Consider the following 19,137-nt stretch of genomic DNA (forward strand, 5'->3'; position numbering starts at 1 on the left):
AGCTTTGCCAAGGCCAGGAGCTCAGAAAAGCCTGCTCCTCTCCCAGCCGGAGCCAGAGAAAATCAGCCCATGCTCTTTTTTGCCCGCTCAGGCATTTTATAAATGAGCCCCCACATCAGCTGATTGATGTCTCTCTATAAATAATTAATCCTTGACCTTGTTTTAAGAAAGCCTTGACTTTTTAATTTGGGGTCTTTTTAAAAATCAATACCAGGGGAACATAATTCACTCTGTGGAGTCTGATTCCAAGTAAATAAATAAATAAATAAATAAATAAATAAATAAATAAATAAGCTGTGCCATCGATGTGTCTCAGGGTGAATGGGCTAGGCTCTGGGATGGGGCCTGATTTTGAGGTTTTTCTGTGTTCAAACGCTTTTAAATTATTGATCTCCCTAAGAGACTCAATCTCGTTCAGGGTCTGCATTTTATCCCTTCTGTGGGTCATCTCACCGAGGTAGGTCTGATGAAGGCCCTGAACTGTGTTTCCAACTCCCCCCCAAGGGGGCTCCTCAGCCCCTGTCCTGCCCTATGTGATGGACTATCTGGATTTAAAAAGGGTCTCCCACAGGGAGCAGAATGTCACCTCTTCCTGCAGCCTGTCTGCCTTGCCTGTGGGACAGGGACAGAGGGTGGGCAAGAGAGGCCATGAGAGTTGGGAAATCTTAAAAAGGGTTCTCCCACTCCGTTGGAGAGGCTACGCTGTTCTAGGGCAGGACTTCAGAGAAGTTGCCCACCCATAGGCAAGGGTCAAGGTGAACTCGGATGTGAGAGGTTACCCAAAGAAAGTGGGTTTAGTAGTGCAGCTTGTAAGCATCCCAGAAATGGGGAAGGGACTAGTCTGCCCCTTATCCCTCTGCCACCGCCTCTCCCACCATGCACTCCACGGGGGCTACCGTCCCTTCCCTCAAACAGCCTCCCGCTCCAGCTCTGCTACAGGGCCAGCCCAGGACCGCTCTGCCGCCCAGTCTCCCCAGCATAGCCAATCACTGCACAGGGTCCAACTGGGAGGCGCTTCAAGGACCCGGTGCCCCCCCGCCCCCATACCCTAAACAGCTTAAGACTCTGAGCTCCAGGATCGGGCCCCTACTTCTCAGTGAGAGCAACCCGGGAGCCAGGGTTCACAGCCGAGGGCGTTGTGAGGCTGCCGCGCTAGCCCCGGGTCGGGGTCGCGGGGCCTGGGGCCCAGATGTACCGCGAAAGTTAGGGCGGCGGGAGTCCTGCGCCTGGCAGAGGCCAGGGGTCCCCTCCGACCCGAGCGTCAACACTGGCACTACCAAAACCCGCCAACGCACCTTCGCCTGGTGGGGCCGGCCTCCCGCGAGGTCAGAGCTGGCGTGCAAACCTGGAAGCTAGTAATTGGGAGTTGCAACCGCTGCCGGGCTCGGCTGGGTCCGGCGGCCAAGCAGATCCTTCCCCCGCCCACCAGAGCCGCCTGAGGCTCGGACTCCCTCCCTCCCCGACACTCGCACGCACACACCTTCACACGATCACTGACGCACACACACTCGCCTCGAGTACAAAACAGGCCGGTGCCCAGGAGAGTCGCGGGGTGGGGACGCGCGCTACGGAGCGCGGGGGCACCTTCCGCCACTCCGTAGGAAGCCCAGGCAGCTCCTAACTCCTCCCCCGCCCCTGCCCGCGGCAACCCGCCCCCGAGTCCCAGACCCGAACGCGCGGGAAAGCCCTGGGCGCCCCTGGCGCTCCAGCCCGGCCCTCTCCGCTGCCGACGCTGCCTCCACACGCCCGGCACCCAGGGCTGGGAACATCAGCAGAGCATCCGCAGGGACCGAGGGAGCCCGAGGGGCGGCAGTTCACAGACGCGCGGCGGCAAGTGAAAGCCACGGAGCAAAAGTCTAATTAAAGTTCCCGCTACTGGAGCCGGTCCCCAAAGCGCGGACGGACCGGAACCCCGCGCGCCCTGTCTCCGCCCGCGGATTTGGACACCTAACCCTGTAGGTTCTCGGCGCCGGGACGCAGTGCAGTCCCGGGTCCTCCCGGGACCCTTCGGGGCGCCCTTCCCAGCCGGGAGCCTGCACAGGGCGGGGACAGGGCTGGGGCAGGGGGTGCGCAGCGCACTTACCTGGCGCAGCCGGCGCTCGCGGGGCCGCGGGCGCCGCCAGCCCGGGCTCGGTACTCCACGGCGAATCCTCCGCTCCCGGACGCCCGGGCGGCAGGGAGGACCTCCGCCCCAGCTCGGGCCCGGGGCCTCCTCCCGCTCCAGGCGGAGCCCGGTGCGGTGAGTGAGGCGAGCGGCGCGGGCCGGCGGCCGGAGCGCGCAGGAGAGGGAGGGGGAGAGGGCGCGGTGGCTTGTTCTTCCTCGGCCCGGGGTCGGGTCCGTCCCCCGCCTCCCACCTCCAGCCGCCGCCCTCTCCTCTCTCCCCACAGCACCGCCGGATCCGGCTTGCGCGCCGGGAAGGCTCCCAGCGAAGTGCGAGCGGAGCCTCCGGCAAAAGGCTGGAAATAACGCCGCGCCCGCCCGGCGCCCCGCCCCCGGCCTGGGCCCCGCCCCGCCGTGGCGGTGGCGGCGGGGGCCGGGCGGAGAGGGGATCACTCCTGCGATCTGCGGGTCCCTCCCGGGAGCTCGCGGGCGCCGCGCCCACGCGCGCTCTGCGGCTCCCGCGGCCCCATGGGCCGCGCGCTTCGAAGGAGCCGCTGCTGGGCGCGGTCCAACGGCCGCGGGGGTGGGGGCGGTCGTGTTGGGGGCCTCGCCCGTCTCCCGGGTTCCCTGAGAGCCGGACTCGAGGCTGCCACTTGGCTCCAGAGCGCGGCCAGAGTGCCGCCGCTGCCTCGGTGGGTCGCACGCCGGCGCCGACCTGGGAAAATGACAAGGCGTCACCGGAGCGGGCCGTGACCGGCACTGGGCAGGGGCGCACGCTCAGGACCCGACGCTGCGGGGGCGTGGGGCTGGTGAAACACAGAGGACCGATCCCTAGGTACATTCTGGGGGATCCCTGAGCCTCAGCCTCAGTGGAATTTGGTCAAGGTCCTGGGCGGTCCCGAGTGTCTTCACCGTTCCCTGAATTCCTGGGCTCTGGATTCTGCTGACCCAGGCTCTCCCTCGAGGGCTACCTCTTGAAGTCCTGGTTGGGTCACGTCCTGAGATCTGGTGGGGGAGGGGAGTCGTGAACGAGGTCAACGTGGGTCAGCCGACTGCTCCCTGTACATGCCATCAACAACACAGTGGGGAAGCGACGGATCCACAGCCACACAGAGCACCAGGACAGAGCAGGGATGTGAAGGGGAGAGCAGGGGTTCTGACTCCAGTCCTGTTTTTTTCCTGAGAGGAGGCAGCCCCCACCTGCAGGGGGCAAGCAGGTTCTGGGAAGGAAGGCAGGCTGGCTTCTCACAGGAACTTGATGAAACTGTAAAATCAGTCACCCCTTAATCTTTAGGGGAACCCCAGTATTTTGAAGAAGCTGCAGAGAAAGCTTTAGTAAAATACAGGATGTTCACCCTCCTCTCATTGTATCTGCTGTTTGGTTGGCCTCATGTCTCCACCCTGCTGACTCAGAGTATAGGATGGAATTGGGGAGTGGGGTGGGCTCATGGCCTTTGATTGACCAAGGAGGGGACAGCTGGGGGCAGACCTGGCAGGGAGCAGAGCCACTCCTGAGGAAGGCCAGGGAGCCCCCAGCAGTAGGGCTCTGGAAGGCTTGGGTGGCACTCAGGCTGCCCAGGGCAGCCCTGAGCCCTCCTTAATGCCCCAGGTGAGTTCAGCACATTCAAAGAGAGAACAGGAAAGGTGAGAAGAAACTTTAGCAGCCCAACACTATGATGATCTTCCTTAATTCTTGCAACAACAAAGTAAGCACTATTACTTCCGTTTAATGGTTGAGGGAACCAAGATACAAGGATGCCACCAGGTTGCTGGAGTCTATACCTCTGGAGGGTGCTGGAGCCAGGGTGGGGCTACTGATTCCAAAGTGGAAGGGGTTCAGTGGGATGCCCTCTCCAAGATCCTGAGCTCAGAGACTGTTCCAGACCCAGGGTGCTAGGCCTAGCTGTGCACCACTGGATGTGTGTTGTGTTTGCATATAGAAGGGGTGGGGTATGCGTGTGGCTGAAAGTGCCCTACTCCTCCTCAGTCAGGTATAGATTGGATGAACAGAATATCAGGGACAAGGACTCAAGTGTCAGGAAAGACAGGGCAGTGGCATCCTTATCCAAAAGCTATCAGAGCAGATTGGGAGGAAAGAAGATGGTGAACAAAGGCGAGGGTGGGGGTGAAGTGAGCAGAAAGCTACTTGCCTAATGAGCCCAGAGAACGCTGGCCCTGTACCTGCCCCTGGGCCCCCTTGTCTCCACACCTCCAGTCCCTGTCCCTTCTCACCACCCAGGGTCCTGGCCACTAGTTGGCTGGGCACCTGCCAAAGAAGCCTGGTGGTCCAGGGAACGTCTTCAGTACCATGCATACTCCTGCAGGCAAATACACACACACAGTCACGAGGCAGCGGGGAGGGAATGGGGAGAGGGGTTCCCATCCCCTGAGCCCAGCCTTATAGCCAGGAGGAGGCTCTGAACCACAAGCGCCTCCCCTGGATGAGTCCACACAAGCTCCACTTGCACGGGACATGTCTACACAGGCTTTACCAAGACCAAGCTAGCAGCAAGTGGGGCCCGCCAGGCCCTCTCAGCTCCCCCTACATCTGTGTGCAGTGATCCTCCTGGGAAGGACGGTTTTTCCATTAGCGCTTCCAACTGTACTTATTAGCACTTATTTGCATCTAATATTCAGGCAGACATTGCTAGGAATCAACAGGGCTGCATTCCTTTGACATACGCTACATTTTCAATTCGTCACTCAGACTTGCTTCTTATTTTGAGAGGCCCTCGGGGAAATCCCCAAAGTGGGCCCGAGGCCCCTGGCACCAACGTGCCCTGTGTTTTCCTCCTCGGGATCTGCCAAGGGCTGCGTGTCCCTTTTTTGAAAGTCAGGTTTGGCCTCTGCAGCGAGGGAGGCGGAGAAACGCTGTAAATTTCCGGCGTGAAGCCCTGTGTGCTTGCTTGCAGTTTCTGACACGTGTGTCTCCGCTGTAAGATTAGTGGCAAACTTCTCCCTTCATCCCAACTAAGGTGAAAAGACATTTACATTAGATCCCCCCACAAGTCCACACCCCAGGCCCCAGAGGAGGTCACGGAGAGGTTCAGAAGCCACTCTGTTTGTTGTCAAAGAGGCAGGAGGAGGGGGCCTGACCAGGTTCGGCTGAGGGTGGCAGGCAAACCATCCCCTCCCTGGGCTCCAGATCCCCGGACCATTCCCTTGAGGGAAGATTCTCGCCTACCTTTGTGGGGGAGGAGGGGGAGCTGAAGGCAGGACAGTCAGGCAGCACCTTGTGTTTGATGAAGGGCTTATGAATCTGGTGGCAAGGCTGAGTCCTGAGTCCTATACCTTCCATTCTGTGAGAATTAGAGCAGGGTTCCAGGGAAGGGGTGGGAGCCGTCTGGAGCAGCAGATCCCGGAACACCTTATCTCCTTGCATCCCATGGGAGAAAGAATAGAATAAAGGCATGGACGGGGGGTTGGAGGTGGGGGGTGTTTCAGCTTTCTTGTGCATGTCTCCTAGCCCTTCCCAGCCTGTTTCCTTATTTGCAAAAATAGACTCCACCCTGCTCAGGGCGGCAGGGACCCACAGATAAGGTGACGGGTGTGAGAACATTTTGGAAAGCAGAATCGCAAGGCTGGCCTGCTCTGGGTCACTCAGGTCAGCCCCCTCAAGACGTGGGTGTCAAGCATCTTGTCCTGTACTGGCCTCTGAAGTATTGTGACCACGGGGCTTCCCAAAGTTAATTCGCTACACTGTGACATGCTGACCATGGCATCATTCAGATGGGAGTCCCTTCCTTGGGGACACAGCTGCCTTCCCCAACTGCCTCTGCTGTGGCCTTGGTGTGGGACGGTGGCCAAGCCTTTCCTTCCCATTTGAGCAGTAAGGGGAGTATAGCCCACGTTCTTGAGACCCCTCCAGGCTTGCATTGTGATGCCACAATTCCTAAAAATCCTTCATCCGAAGGAAGGCCCAGAGAGGTTCCCTTGGCCATGTGGGACCATGTTAGATGAATGTCCCCTCCCTGCCCCTTTTCCTCTTCTCCCTATGACCCGATTCGCCTTTCTTGTCACCCCTTGGGCTTTGGAGAAGTTGGAAGGAATGGGTCCCTTTGTTTCCTTCTTTGTTGAGTAGCCTGAAATTTCCTGATGCCAGGATGCCGGTGTGAACGCCCTTTACATTAGCAATGCTGCTGGGGGTTCCAGGCAATCCCACATCCCAGACACCTGCACTCTGTCTCTCTGTCTCCCACAAATAAATAAATAAAATTAAGAGTAGGTTTCTGCCACGGGCTACAGTGATGCGAGTGTCCACCCTTAACACAAATGAGAATTGGTGAGCAGATAGGCTTTGCTGGGTAGCGTGTAATAAAAACTGTGGCTACCTTGAGCAAAAAAGGACTTCTTGAAAGGTCCTTTGGGTGGGGGAGGGGGGGTAGGGCAGGGAGGGTGTCTCACAGAGCCAAGTGGGGAGCTGAGCATCCAGAGGGAGGTCGGCAGCAACCAGGGCAGAGGGCTAGGGGACCCCTGGGGTCTCCAGGAAGGGAGCCCTCCTCCCCTGTCGAAGATGAGAGGGTCTACAGACACGCCCCTGTTGACCCCACAGCCCAGGAGGGAGCCAGGCCCAAGTCCAAGTCCAGCCCATCCGTGCGAACTGGGCTCAGAGCCAGCCTGAGGTCTTGAGGTCTTGCCAAGCTCAAGTTCATTTTAGTGCTTCTTAATTAAAACAAAACAAAACAAAACACAAACAAAACACCACTGGGGCGGTCTGCTGCCCCTTCCTTCAGTTCCCGCAGATCCTTGAGCCCAGTCCTCCTCCGGTGGCCTGTCCATCATGGGGAGAAGACACAAAGGTGGGGGTTCCCTGCAGGAGGGGGTCCAAGAGACCCTGAGCATAAGCGGTACAGAGATTTTTCTTTTTTGCTTTGGGGTAAAGAATTTAAAATTCCAGACTATTTATACGGCACAATTCAGTTAGTGGTATTTCATTGGGACCAAACTAACTCAGCATTCGTGTCATGCAGGATGGGGCTGAAGTTGACTTTCTCACTGTCAGTCAAAGACAGTGGGAATTAGGCTTGCAGGGGGGCGGTCTCCTCTACCGAGATGGTAAACGGCTTTGACTGCTGTTGCCACTGTGGTGGTGCCGTGCATCTATCTACATCCAGATACAAACAAGCTCATTATGCATAATTCTCTATTCCATCACCTTGACATCGCTGACCCTCCTTTTCTGGCTATGTGTTGTGTTGTTCATTATTAACTGAGGTGACTATTAAAATAAGGAGATTACTGTATGAAATCAATTCATGGTACTTCTTTTTTTTAAGTTTATTTATTTATTTTGAGAGAGAGAGAGAGAGCAAGCAGGGAACAGGCAGAGAGATAGAGGGGGAGAGAGAATCCCAAGCAGGCTCCACGAGGTCAGTGCACAGAGACTGATGTGGGGCTTGATGTCACAAACCGTGAGATCGTGACCTGAGCCGAGATCAAGAGTCGGACGCTTAACTGACTGAGCCACCCAGGTGCCCCATGGCACTTCTTTTTAAATGCTGCCTAATCGGGAGAGCTTGCTGATTCTCTAGGTCTCCCTCTGGCCTCGCCCGGGTCGGCACATCTCAGCTTGCTGGTCGCTCCCCAGAGCACGGCGGCTGCACAGGGTTTTCGACATCACCGAGTGCTCCGTGGGGTCTGAGAGGGGCAGTGGGGCCTCTCAGGGCAGGATCGCCTCTCCAGCATCATCAGCCCAGAGCGCAGTTTCAAAACTCCTTGTGCTCTTACCAAGGGTTATAAATCCACTCACATCTTTCTATCGTGTGGTAGGAAAGTGGGGCTTAAGTGTCTTCTGAGTTCCTGAGCTAGCTAAAAGCATTTTTTTTTAGATGCGAACTTGAACGCTATTCTACATCTAATGCTTACTATTAAGAATTGGGCTTGAAGATTTTAAAAAGAAAGAAAGGATTGTTTTGAACAGAACAAACTATTGCCATAGGAACATTCCAAAAACCTTTATCAAATGCCACTGGGAGCATGCCATCGGGGAAGGATATGTACCTTGAGACTTCCCTGACTTGGGAGGTTTATAATCAGATGAGCTCAGAAATGTGACACAAAGATAGAGGTCACACACGTGGCAATTTCACAGCGAGGCGGGGGACCTCATTCTGGAGGAGCCACAGGTCTTTGTCCTCAGAGCTGGAAAAGCAAAGGGGTCACTAAGATCAGTAGCGATTGTTGCTTGTCCCGGGAGAGACAAAAATCTCCCCAAAGCAGTCAGTTCTGCTCAAGGGTTTCTCAGACCCCTTTAGCACAGGCAGGTCGAGCCACACAGTCCACGTGGGCGGCCTGAGCAGAGATGGAAAACAGCGACAGGTACCTCCCTGCTTCTCCAGGCGATCCTGAGCAAGTGGTATTTTCACACTGTGCCGGGAGCCCACACAACGCCTGGCGGCATGAATCTCTCTACCGGGACTCAAAACAAAAGCCTGGTGCATGACGCATCCAAGGAAACGAGACCAGAAGGAGCCCGTCAATCAGGCGGCATGTCTCTCTGTGGGACACACGAGGGCAGAAGATCAGGAATGCCTGTCCCCATGCAGCCCACTCCTCTGTGTGAAGATGCCTCCACGGGAAATATCCAAGTCTCCTTGGAAAGAAGCACCTGCAGGTCCCCTCTCAAGGGGAAACTGGAAAAGCCCGAGAGGGTTTGGTTCTGCAGTCCTTCCAAAGGGTTTTCCAGACTGGAAGCAGGTGATGCTAAAACGTATCATCCACTTCTCCATTCCCGTGCCCAACCCGTCACTGAAAGCCAGCCAGCCACCCAGGAAACTGCCCTCCCAGCCTTGCCAAACCACCCCTCAGGGCCAAGAAGGCACCAAGGCCACCAGGCTTTGGAAGCAGATGCCATGCCCTGCAGAAGATTTGTGGGGCAAGGAACATCTCCGGCTTCCCAGGATTCCTGGGTGCAGGAGTGTTCTGAGCAGACATCCTTGGACACCTGGAGAAGTGAAACCCCGTCACTGAAAATAGAAGGCAGCGGCAGCAGCAGCAGCAACTGAGCTAAGCAACTGCCACTTCATTGCTGAGTTCTCCCAGAGCCCAGGAAACTTCATCCTGCAGGCAGAGCCCAAGATGCTCTAGAGTTCAGAGCAGTGCCCAGTGGCGTCCTGTCGGTAGCTATGGAAACACAGAGCCATTGCCTCCCTGTTGGCTTTCGTGCTGGAGACATCTTGCTGTCAATAGTGTTTAAAGTTAGGTTAAAAAAAAAACCAACAATCTCCTCTTTTGACACCACACGAAGGGCCCTGTGGCATGAAGGCAGCCCCGCAGGTCCCAGCACGGAGCCTGTCACACTCTGTTCCCCATCCTGTCCTCAGACAGAGCTTCCTGTCTGCTTGCTCATAGCGGTGATGGCTTGGGCTCAAATGAGTCCACCCTTTGTGCCTGTTCCAGACTTGGTGCCTTGTCCCCAGATCAGGGGAGCAGGGCAGGGGCCCGGCTCAGCCCTGGTTAGGGGCGTGCTTGACATGGTGCACCAGGTGGAGGCAGGCTCGAGGGTGAAGCCCCAGCCTCTTGTACAGGTGTCTGGACCACCTGCCTTTAGGCTTAGACTGCCCAGCACAGCCTTTGTTGAGGGCCTGCTAGGGCCAGGACAGGGGAGGGCCGCTCACAGTCAAGGAGTAAGGCAGACAGATGGGCAGACAGACAGACTAGAATGCAAGGCAGATTATGGTGGAGGCACGAGAGACGTGGCCGAGTGGTCTTCCTTGGGGCATCAGTGAGGGCTTCATGGAAGAGGTGGCATTTGACCTGATCTATCTCACCTGGCCTGACCTCATTCATAAGACTTCTGGCCACAAAGAACCGGAGATAATTCAATATACATTTGGTTAAACACAAAGAATACTCTATGTCTAAAGATAAAGGACTCTTGTTTTCATGCCCAGAAAAAGGGTAGACTCTACAATTAGAGAATAGGGTTGCCGAATTCAAGAAAACAGACTTAGCATTTAGGGAAGACAATGTCTAGGGGAAACAGCTAATCAACCAGGGCCCTTTGAGGGAATAAAGGGGTGTGTAGACAGGAGAGGCAAGCATTTCACTTGTGTAGAATAAAAATATCTCTCACCAAAGACTCTTGAAAATATTAAGCCAACATCACTCCATTTTTGAAAATCATAAGCAGGTTATACCACACAAGAGATGTTTGAGACAGGCAAGGCTCCTGGAACACAGTTTAGTGTCTGTCTTGGGTTGTATTCTCCCCAAAGCAGACCCAAGACAAGCATCCAGGCTCAGGTACTTTATCTGAGAGTGATCTCAGGAAGCATAAAGCAAGCCAATGTGCTTTGGTGGGAAAGCTCTAGAGAGAGATGAGGAGAGGTGTAGAAGCTGGAGTTTGGAATTGTCCCCTGGGTTGAATTCGGATGTGCTGAGGGGATCGACAGGGCCTGCTACAATGTCATCATCAGCACAAGATGTTCTACATAAATTACTGTCTACATAGTTCTTCTCCTCTGGTCTGGTTGTGATAAAGCACGCCTTAGTGGTATTAAAGTGAAGACGTTAAAAGTTCTCCCTGGGGTATTTCTGAGGAAATGGTGGCAGTGCTAGGGGATTATAATTTTGAATCCCCTTGAATCCCCTAATAAAAACAGCCCGACTCGGTAGGAAGACCAAACACCTGTGGGAAACATTCACAATAAAACTCGTGGGCAATGTATCCCCCAAAACATCAGGATAGTGGCGAAAGGAAGAAACGGGGTGCTTGCCAGGCCTGAGAACAGAAGCGCCCCCAAATAGCCAATAGGTGCTCACTGGAAAGCCCAGAGCTCCGGTTTTAGAACAGCAGCTGAAACCAGGAGGCATTTTGCCCGTTCTGAGAGCGTGCAAGTGCGAAGGGTCATCAGGTAAGAACACTTAAAGGGGACGGAGCAGCCCAGCCCCTGGGAAGTCCTGAAGCCGACCAGCCAGGTCCTCCTTCCAGGACAGGGCCCCACACTGGGGAGACCCTGCTGAAGGAAGGATCAAAACTGAACAGAGCAAGAACAGAGAGGAAGCAAACAGAAGAGCCAGATGAAAGTGGAGACCTGCCTTTCAACTGCATGAAACGAAACGGGGAGCTTTGTGAAGTTAGAAAGTTGGAAGTTAGAAAAGCTATCTCGAACAAAACCTCCTTTTAAAAGCCCAGAAAAATTAATTTCACCTTTGCAAAAACGGGCCAGAGAAAGGGATCAAGGTCATATCCCACACAAAGTTGTTTTAAGAAAAAAGAGAATGAGCAGTAGAATGCCATCTCTACAGACAGTGAAAAGCACACCAGAAAGGCATGCCTACCAAGCAAATAAAAAGCTATAACCTACTATTTCAAAAAGAGCTAGAATAAATTAAGGAACTGATATATGAACAAACAACATAAATCAGAAACAGGAAAGCTCAGAAGTGAAATGACAAACTAGGGAAAGAACTGGGTCTAAAAGAAGTAATTTTGAGAAATTAAATTAGAAAGAATACAAGGATGGACACACACGACAGGAGTAGAGGATACGGGGGGAATGGAACTGTTGAGAAATCAAAAAGAAATGAACAAGGATTTAAGAAAAAGTGACAAATCTTAAAGCTAGGTAAAGACCACCCAACACACAGAGAATAGGAGTCCCTGAAGACCAAACAGAAAAAAGAAAGAAAGAAAGAAAAGCAAGCAAGCAAGCAAACAGGGAACAGAACCAATAACAAATGCCATGGTTCCAGAAAATCTTGCAGGAATAAGAAAGGGTTGAAACTACATACTGAAAGGTCACACCACATTCCTGAAAATATTGACCCAGAGTGACCAAAACTGAGCCATAATTTTAGTTTAATATGAGACCTTAGAGAAAAAGAATCCTGCAAGTAGCTAAGCGAAAATAGCACGATTTAGCAGATTGGATTACCATCAACTTTTTGATGGCAACACATGCCACAAACAAGTAGAATACTATATTTAAGATACTCAAGAACATAAAATATGAACCAAGGATCTTATATCTAGGGAAACTGACTGTCAAGTGCAAAGGGTATAAACTCACACCAACATGCAAAAATTCAGGAAATATTGTCCCCATGAGAACTTCCTGAGGAATCTACTAGGAAATGAGCCTCAGAGGGCCAAAGACTGACATCAACATAAGGAGGTGAACATTAAATTGAAATTATCTATAGAAGAGGGCGCCTGTGTGTGGCTCAGTCGGTTGGGCCTCCCACCTTGGCTCAGGTTGCGATCTCACAGTTTGTGAGTTTGAGCCCCACGCCAGGCTCTTTGCTGTCAGTGCAGAGCCCGCTGTAGATCCTCTGTCTCTCACTCTCTCTGCCCTTCCCTGGCTCATGCACGTGCATGTGCGCTCTCTCTCTCTCTCTCTCTCTCTGTCAATAATAAGCACTTTTAAAAAATTACCTAGGGGTGCCTGAGTGGCTCAGTCGGTTGAGCGTCCGACTTCGGCTCAGGTCATGATCTTGCAGTTCGTGAGGTCGAGCTCTGCATCGGGCTCTGTGCTGACAGCTCAGAGCCTGGAGCCTGCTTCAGATTCTGTGTCTCCCTCTCTCTCTGCCCTTCCCCTGCTCGCTCTTTCTCTCCCTCTCAAAAATAATAAAGATTTAAGACAATTATCTATAGAAGTAAGAATAAATGAGGATTTAAAAAAGAAAGCATATAGCAGGGGTGACTGGGTGACTCAGTCAGTTGACCAGGTCTTAATCTCACAGTTGTGAGTCCCATGTTGGCCTCCATGCTGGGCATGAAAACTACTTAAACAATAATTTATGGGCCACCCGGGGTGGCTCAGTCAGTTAAGCGTCCGACTCTTGATTTCGGCTCAGGTCATGATCTCATGGTTCACGGGTTCGAGCCCTGCATTGGGCTCTGCACTGACAGTGGAGCCTGCTTGGGACTCTCTCTCTCCCTCTCTCGTTCTGCCCCTCCCCTGTTGAATGGGAGGGATAAGAGAATGAGGTAGCACAGGGAAAAATGTTACCTGTTTTCAGTGAAGATGTTGACTGAGGAAATAATAATGTTTTACACTGAGACTGTTGTGCGTATGCTACAGAGTGAAATGAGTCTTAGGGGAGAGAAAGAAATTCAGGTATAAAAAAGAAGAGGTTAGATAAACACCCAATAACTCTGAATTTGAATTTAAGAATCAGTATACATTCATGGGGCTTTTTATCTTTTTTTAGTAATTCACAGAATTTATTTTTTAGAGCTGTTTTAGGTTCACTGCAAAATTGAGTGGAAAGGACATTTTCCCCTAAATCCCCTCCACACACACACACAGCCTCCCCTACGAACAACACCCAGCGTTGGTGTGGTATATTTACAACAATCAACATCCAAATATTGACTAACGTCAACCCAAGTCCCTTGTTTATATTGGGGTTCACTCTTTGGGTTGTATGTTCCATGGGTCTTGATAAATGTATAAGGACACATAGCCACCCTCATAGTATCACATGGAATAGTCTCACTACCCTAAATATCCCCTGTGCTCTATCTCTCCATCCCCCCTTCCTTCCCTTTCTCCCCATTAACCCCTGGCAACCACCGATCTTTTTTTACAGTCTCCATAATTTTGCCTTTTCCAGAATGCCATATCGTTGGAATCAGAGGGATGTAGCCTTTTCAAATTGGCTTCCTTCACTTAGCAATATGCATCTAAGTTCCTTTCATGTCTTTTTGTGGCTCGATAGCTCATTTCTTTTTATTTCTTTGGATATTTGGGATAGCAGCCCTCTATCAGATATGTCTTTTACAATGTTTTCTCCCAGTCTGTGGCTTGTCTTCTCATACTCTTGACATTTTATGTTTGTTTGTTTGTTTTTTTAAAAAAAGAGATTCCCCGCTAATAGACACCATGACTTCTTGGAGAAATGGCTGATTTCTCCAGGTGTGACTTCTCCGTGGCTGATCGCGTCTCAAGTCTGGAGTGAGGAATGCGTGAGATGAGCCAGACACATCTTGCCACAACAGGTAACATGATAGCAGGGACTAAAAGATTGTGTCAAAAGGACACATGAGCCGTCTGTGAGAGGCTCCCAGTGGCCAAATATGGGACCATTTGAGCTTCAATGAAGATTATAATTATAATGAATTAAACCCATCAGATATATTTAAACCTTTAATTCATAACACTTTTTAAAACACCACCGCCTTCAGAGGATAAGAAACAAATTTATTCTCTCAAAAAACGGGTAAATAAAAGGAAAGAAACATTTATCCTGCCTTTATTATGTGAATTGTACCACTGGGTAGCCACAGGGGAGACTAGTGGGAGCGTCTCTTTATAGAAGTTCTCAAGTTGACATATCAAAGGAAGCGATGAAATGAGAATATCACCATTTCAAAACCCCCGGTGAAGGAACAGATCTAGGTATTGAGAAGCAACGGCCGGCAGGCCCCGTTAACTCCACAGAAAGAGAGGCGAGAGGCGAACAGGCATCGCGTGCCTCCTGATGAAAGAACACATCAGTACCTGTGGTCTTGCCAAAGTGACTGAACCTGAGGCTGATCTAACCTCTGGATTCATCTGCCAATTTGCAGGAAATGCAGAGGAACGCTCTTGAATGGCATCCAGGGTATCAATCAGCAGAATCCCAACTGAGGGAAACCGTGAGCCAAAAGGCTCAGATTCGTCAACAGATAAATTGGAAAGGAAAGAAAAGGAAGGGGGAAACCTATACGTTAAAAAAATATATCAAAAGATAGCTCTGAGTTTTTTAAATGTTTATTTATTTGTGTGTGAGAGAGAGACAGAGCGGGAGCCAGGGAGGGGCAAGGAGAGAGGGAGACTCAGAAGCAGGCTCCAGACTCTGAGCCGTCAGCACAGAGCCCAATGCAAGACTCGAACTCACAAACTATGAGATCGTGACCTGAGCCAAAGTTGGGCACTTAACTAACTGAGCCACCCAGTCATCCTTAGATCTGACCTCTTAAAATGGGCAAGACTACCTCATACATCTAGGAAGGCACACTCAAGTGAGGCACTATAAAGAAAGCCAGAGAACAGAGCACGAGCCAGCCGGGGGGGGGGGTGGGGGGGGGGTGAGGGGGGTCACTTTTCCAGGGAGGAAGGCAGTTGAGGTTGATAGGCGCATGATGGACTTCTGGGGACGTGAGTGACGTTCTGTTCCTCGATATGGTGATGGTCTCCATAATAACTCCTTAGGCTATACATTTATTTGGCTTCTTTTTTTCTGTCTGCTTCATTTTACAATAAAAATATTTCTTTAAAACATTTTCTCATTCCACAGCTTCTTCATCCTCCACAAGCCCAGAGGCAATGGTTGTGGCTGTGACAGATTTCCCTTAGGGCTCTAGCTCCGGAGTAAGGACACCGCGTTGTCTAATTAGAAGGCCCCACTGACCCACCGGAATATAAGCTCGGGAACTTCAGAGACTGTGTCTGCCACATTCGCTGCTGTATTCCTGGCTTCCCCCGGCACTTGGTAGGTGCTCAATATTCATCGAATGACTGCATGACAGAGGTCTCGCTTTGACAGGGTGAAGAGTATAGTATCGTCAGTCATATAAAAGACACCGCAACTCCACCACAAGAGCTTGGCTCCTCTCTGTTTCTGAGTGAGTCGTATCTTTATCTCTGAGGTCGCTTCCTGACCCTTTTGGATACCAGCGCTCCCACCGCTTGGGTCAGGTGGCTGAGGAGCTGCAGGAGGTTCCTTGGTGAACCACTTTTGCGAAGGATACCTTGCTGCTTCCAGAGGAAGACCAGAGAGGGACTGGCCCAGCCACGGGAGGCGCCGGATAGTCCTTTTGCCTTAATTCTGAGCCAGTTTGGTGATGCTTCAGAGAGGCAAGGACTATGGCCAACCCCCAATTCCCCTCCCTGGGGAAGCATTCACCATGATGGCTACTCGGAAGAAGCAAGGACATCTGCGGGCTCTGGGGCTCAAGACGGGTTCATCCCCCAAATACCAGGGAAAGATAGCACAGGTCTGTGCAGGTGTGGGCAGGCCCTCTGCTGCTCCTGCTTCCCATCTAGGCCCCCAACTCCCACTCCTGGGGGCCCCAAGAAAACCGGGATGTGAGGTGCACCGGTCTAAGAACGTGAGGTACTGCCTTCATCCTCTCAGACCCAAATGCAGGGCATGTTTGGAAGGTAGTATCGTTTACAGTGATTTCAATGAAATTCAGATGTACACAAAATTGCTGAGGATTATTTGCTTCCCAGAGCCTCCTCCATCCTGGTTTCTACCCATTTAACAGCTAGGACAAGAGGCCAAGAGGTTAGTCATTACCCCAGTTGGAGAGGATAAAGGGCTCTTGAGGGTGCTACCTCTGTTTCCCACTTAATGCACGTTTACTGAGCCTGACCTGGGCAGGGATGGTCCCACTCCCAAGCAGTGCCTCCCAAACTTGACTTTGGAAGGGAGGAGCACGTAGTTCGAGGGAAAGGAGGCAGCTTTCGCTCACCTGGCATTTGTTTGCCAGCTCTCCCCAGACCACAGATGCTGCCTCCACACGCACCTCCAGCCCCTTACAGAAATCCCAGGGGCTTCAGTTCCCTACTTCAGATCTCTGGGTGCTCTCTTCCAGAGAGTCACTCGCCGTGACTTCTCCGAGTGCAGGGAACCCCTGATTCCACCCACTTCATCATCCTGGTAAGTGTCAAGGCACAGAGTGAGCAAGAGAAGCCCGGACCTCCCCTCACACAGCTCATCACCTGGGCAGCGGACATTAAAACCTCTGTGCCTTAAATTTCCGGAAGCGGGTGGAGGTGCCTTTGTCTAGAAGGAGAAGGAGAAAGAAGGAGGAGAAGAAGGAGAAGGAGAAGGAAGGAGAAGGAGAAGGAGAAAATGGGTTCAATCCTATTTCTCCCAGGTAACCCTCTTCACCAGTTAAAGTACAGTAAACCTGCTTTAAAAGTGTCGCTCAGGAAGCATAAACTTTTCTTTCCCTGCATCTTGTAATCCCCTGTAATAGAAAACCAGTAATGAGGATGCCAGCAGCAGGTGCAAAAGGCAGTTTTACATCAATAGGAAATTCAATTCTAATTAATCTCTTCACAGCCAACATAATTGAGTCTTCATGGAGACCACTGGACTCACCACCCCCACCCACCTCACTGTTCCCCGAAACAGGCCTGTCTTGCCCACTGCTGTGCTGGAATTTGCCTGGAAACAAAGGCAAAGACAGTGCTGATACCATCTCGGGTGATGTGGGTTTGCAGTAGTCTCTTTATTTCCATCACCGAGTTATTACTGACATCCAAGGCACTGAGCTCAGTCTCAGAGGCCTTCTCTGGGTATGTAAATAGCATCCTGCTTTGTTATTTATTTCTCAGCTCTCCTCTTTCCTCTCCTGCCCTCGGGGTTGGTTTTTTTTCTATCTTCTTCTTCTTCTTTTTTTTTTTTCCAAAGACATCACAAGGGTCACATCTCTCTTTGCTATCGCAGCACTCTCCACTTCTGCAGCCTAAGAAAGAATTATGAGCCGGGCGGGTGCCCATGTCCTGTGTGAGGGTGTATGTCTTGTCCGCCTCCCCATGCGCCCAGGTTCAGACGATAATTCACGCATGGGTGACAGCCAGTTTAAAAGCGATCACTGTGAAGCCACAAGAAGATGCACAGGATTCGTAAACTCCCAATATTGCCTCATCCGATCTATCTCCTTCATTGCTTTTTCTCTCCTGACGTTAAACTGTGATCATCCTCAGCACCGAGCAAACTTGCGTCAGCCTAATGTTTGAGACCAGCTCCGTTAATTAAAATGCTCCGTCCATGCTGATTTCTGATAGGCTCTCCTCCCAGCAAATGTGAACGCATAGAAATAAAGCTGACGCCAGGCTTGGATTGGGTCTTCTCATCCACTGTGAGCAACCAGCCAAGCAGAGATGGGGTGGGAGCATGGCCTGCCAGCCCAGATCTGTCATGGAAAGAGGGACTGCAACTTTGGTGACCTCCTTGAGGCAGGGCCCAGGATCCCCATAATCAGAATGAGCAGCTTGCGGGGTGAACGGCCTCCCACCTTGTTTGGAGTCTGGGGTCTGCCCAGGATAACTTGGAAAATTCTACACCTTCTGTTACCAGAGATAGAGCTGGGTTTCTACCCTGCCAGGGTGAAGCTCAAGCACCACCAGGTGGGGCTGCTGAGCACCAGCAGTGTGGGTGGAGCAGTCCTGCCTACCCAGCAGCCCATCATCTGCATCTCTACTGGATACCATTTTGCCACCTACCAAATCAAAGTCCCAGCTGGGAATCCAGGGCTAGGCTTGGGCAGAAAATCAGGATTTGTCCCCTGTCCACCATCACTCTTGGGCTTTGGTGTCCCAGAAGCCAGGGACACTTGCATTGCTCTCATGCTTGTGTGAATCAAGATGACAAAAGGCAGGCAGACCCCACAGAAAGCCCAGCAGAACCAGGGTGAGGCTTGAGAATGTGGTCCAGGTAGGCTCCTCACCACCAGGGCTCGGGTTCCTTAGTGGAGTTTGGGGTCAGGGGAGCAAAGGGCTCTCCACCAGGGTTTGTCCTCCCCCATGTTGATTTCTCTTGAGGACTTTGAAGTGTTCCTGTTTTCCCAGTCAAACTCCCATTTTTAAGCACATGCCCCACTGCCCAAACTCCTCACAGCCCCCCCCCCCCCAGTGCCCATCAACCTGCTCTCCTCTGGCCCCAGAGCTGTCCCTTCTTTTCTTGCCTATTAGTTGCCTATTTGCTCCTTGTTGCCCCTGCTACTATGGGTGTTGAGCTGACTTCTCCTCTCTAGTCTCCAGATGGGGTCTCCTCCTCTGGCCACCTCATGCCCTTCTGCTTGATGACAGCTGGATAGGGAGGGTAGGGAAGAAGTCTGAATGGCCGTCCTGGGGATACTAGGTAGAGGGGGGGTAGTGGGGAAGTACTGGTCCCACATTGGTCACTGTCTCCCAGGCCTGCTCCCCAGCCATCCCCACCAACCTGGAGACGACCACTGTGGTCCCAGACCCTCATGGGGCTGAGCAAACCAAAGTCAGATGATGGAGGAGGGGACTGGAGATGCCTTGACCTCAGAATGATGAAGTCACCACCATTGATGTGTGAGATGAGTTTACCCTAAAGGGTGGAGC

General features: G+C 52.2%; 1 protein-coding gene and 1 long non-coding RNA gene across 2 annotated transcripts in view; one reads left to right on the forward strand and one right to left on the reverse strand.

Annotated features, from left to right (window-relative positions):
• Positions 1–2,444, reverse strand: part of CHST8 (carbohydrate sulfotransferase 8) — a 129,004-nt gene extending 126,560 nt beyond the window's left edge. Inside the window, exon 1 of the mRNA XM_043599074.1 lies at positions 2,084–2,444. The gene's annotated coding sequence lies outside the window, so the exon portion shown is untranslated. The remainder of the gene's footprint in view (positions 1–2,083) is intronic.
• An 11,470-nt stretch (positions 2,445–13,914) lies between these two features.
• LOC122495168 lies at positions 13,915–16,241 on the forward strand. The gene is made up of 2 exons (XR_006300350.1): positions 13,915–14,048; positions 15,329–16,241. It is a non-coding gene; the product is annotated as an uncharacterized LOC122495168 (long non-coding RNA).
• Positions 16,242–19,137: the final 2,896 nt, after the last annotated feature.

Source organism: Prionailurus bengalensis, chromosome E2 (assembly GCF_016509475.1).
Source record: "Prionailurus bengalensis isolate Pbe53 chromosome E2, Fcat_Pben_1.1_paternal_pri, whole genome shotgun sequence".
In the NCBI taxonomy this organism is placed as follows: Eukaryota; Metazoa; Chordata; class Mammalia; order Carnivora; family Felidae; genus Prionailurus; species Prionailurus bengalensis.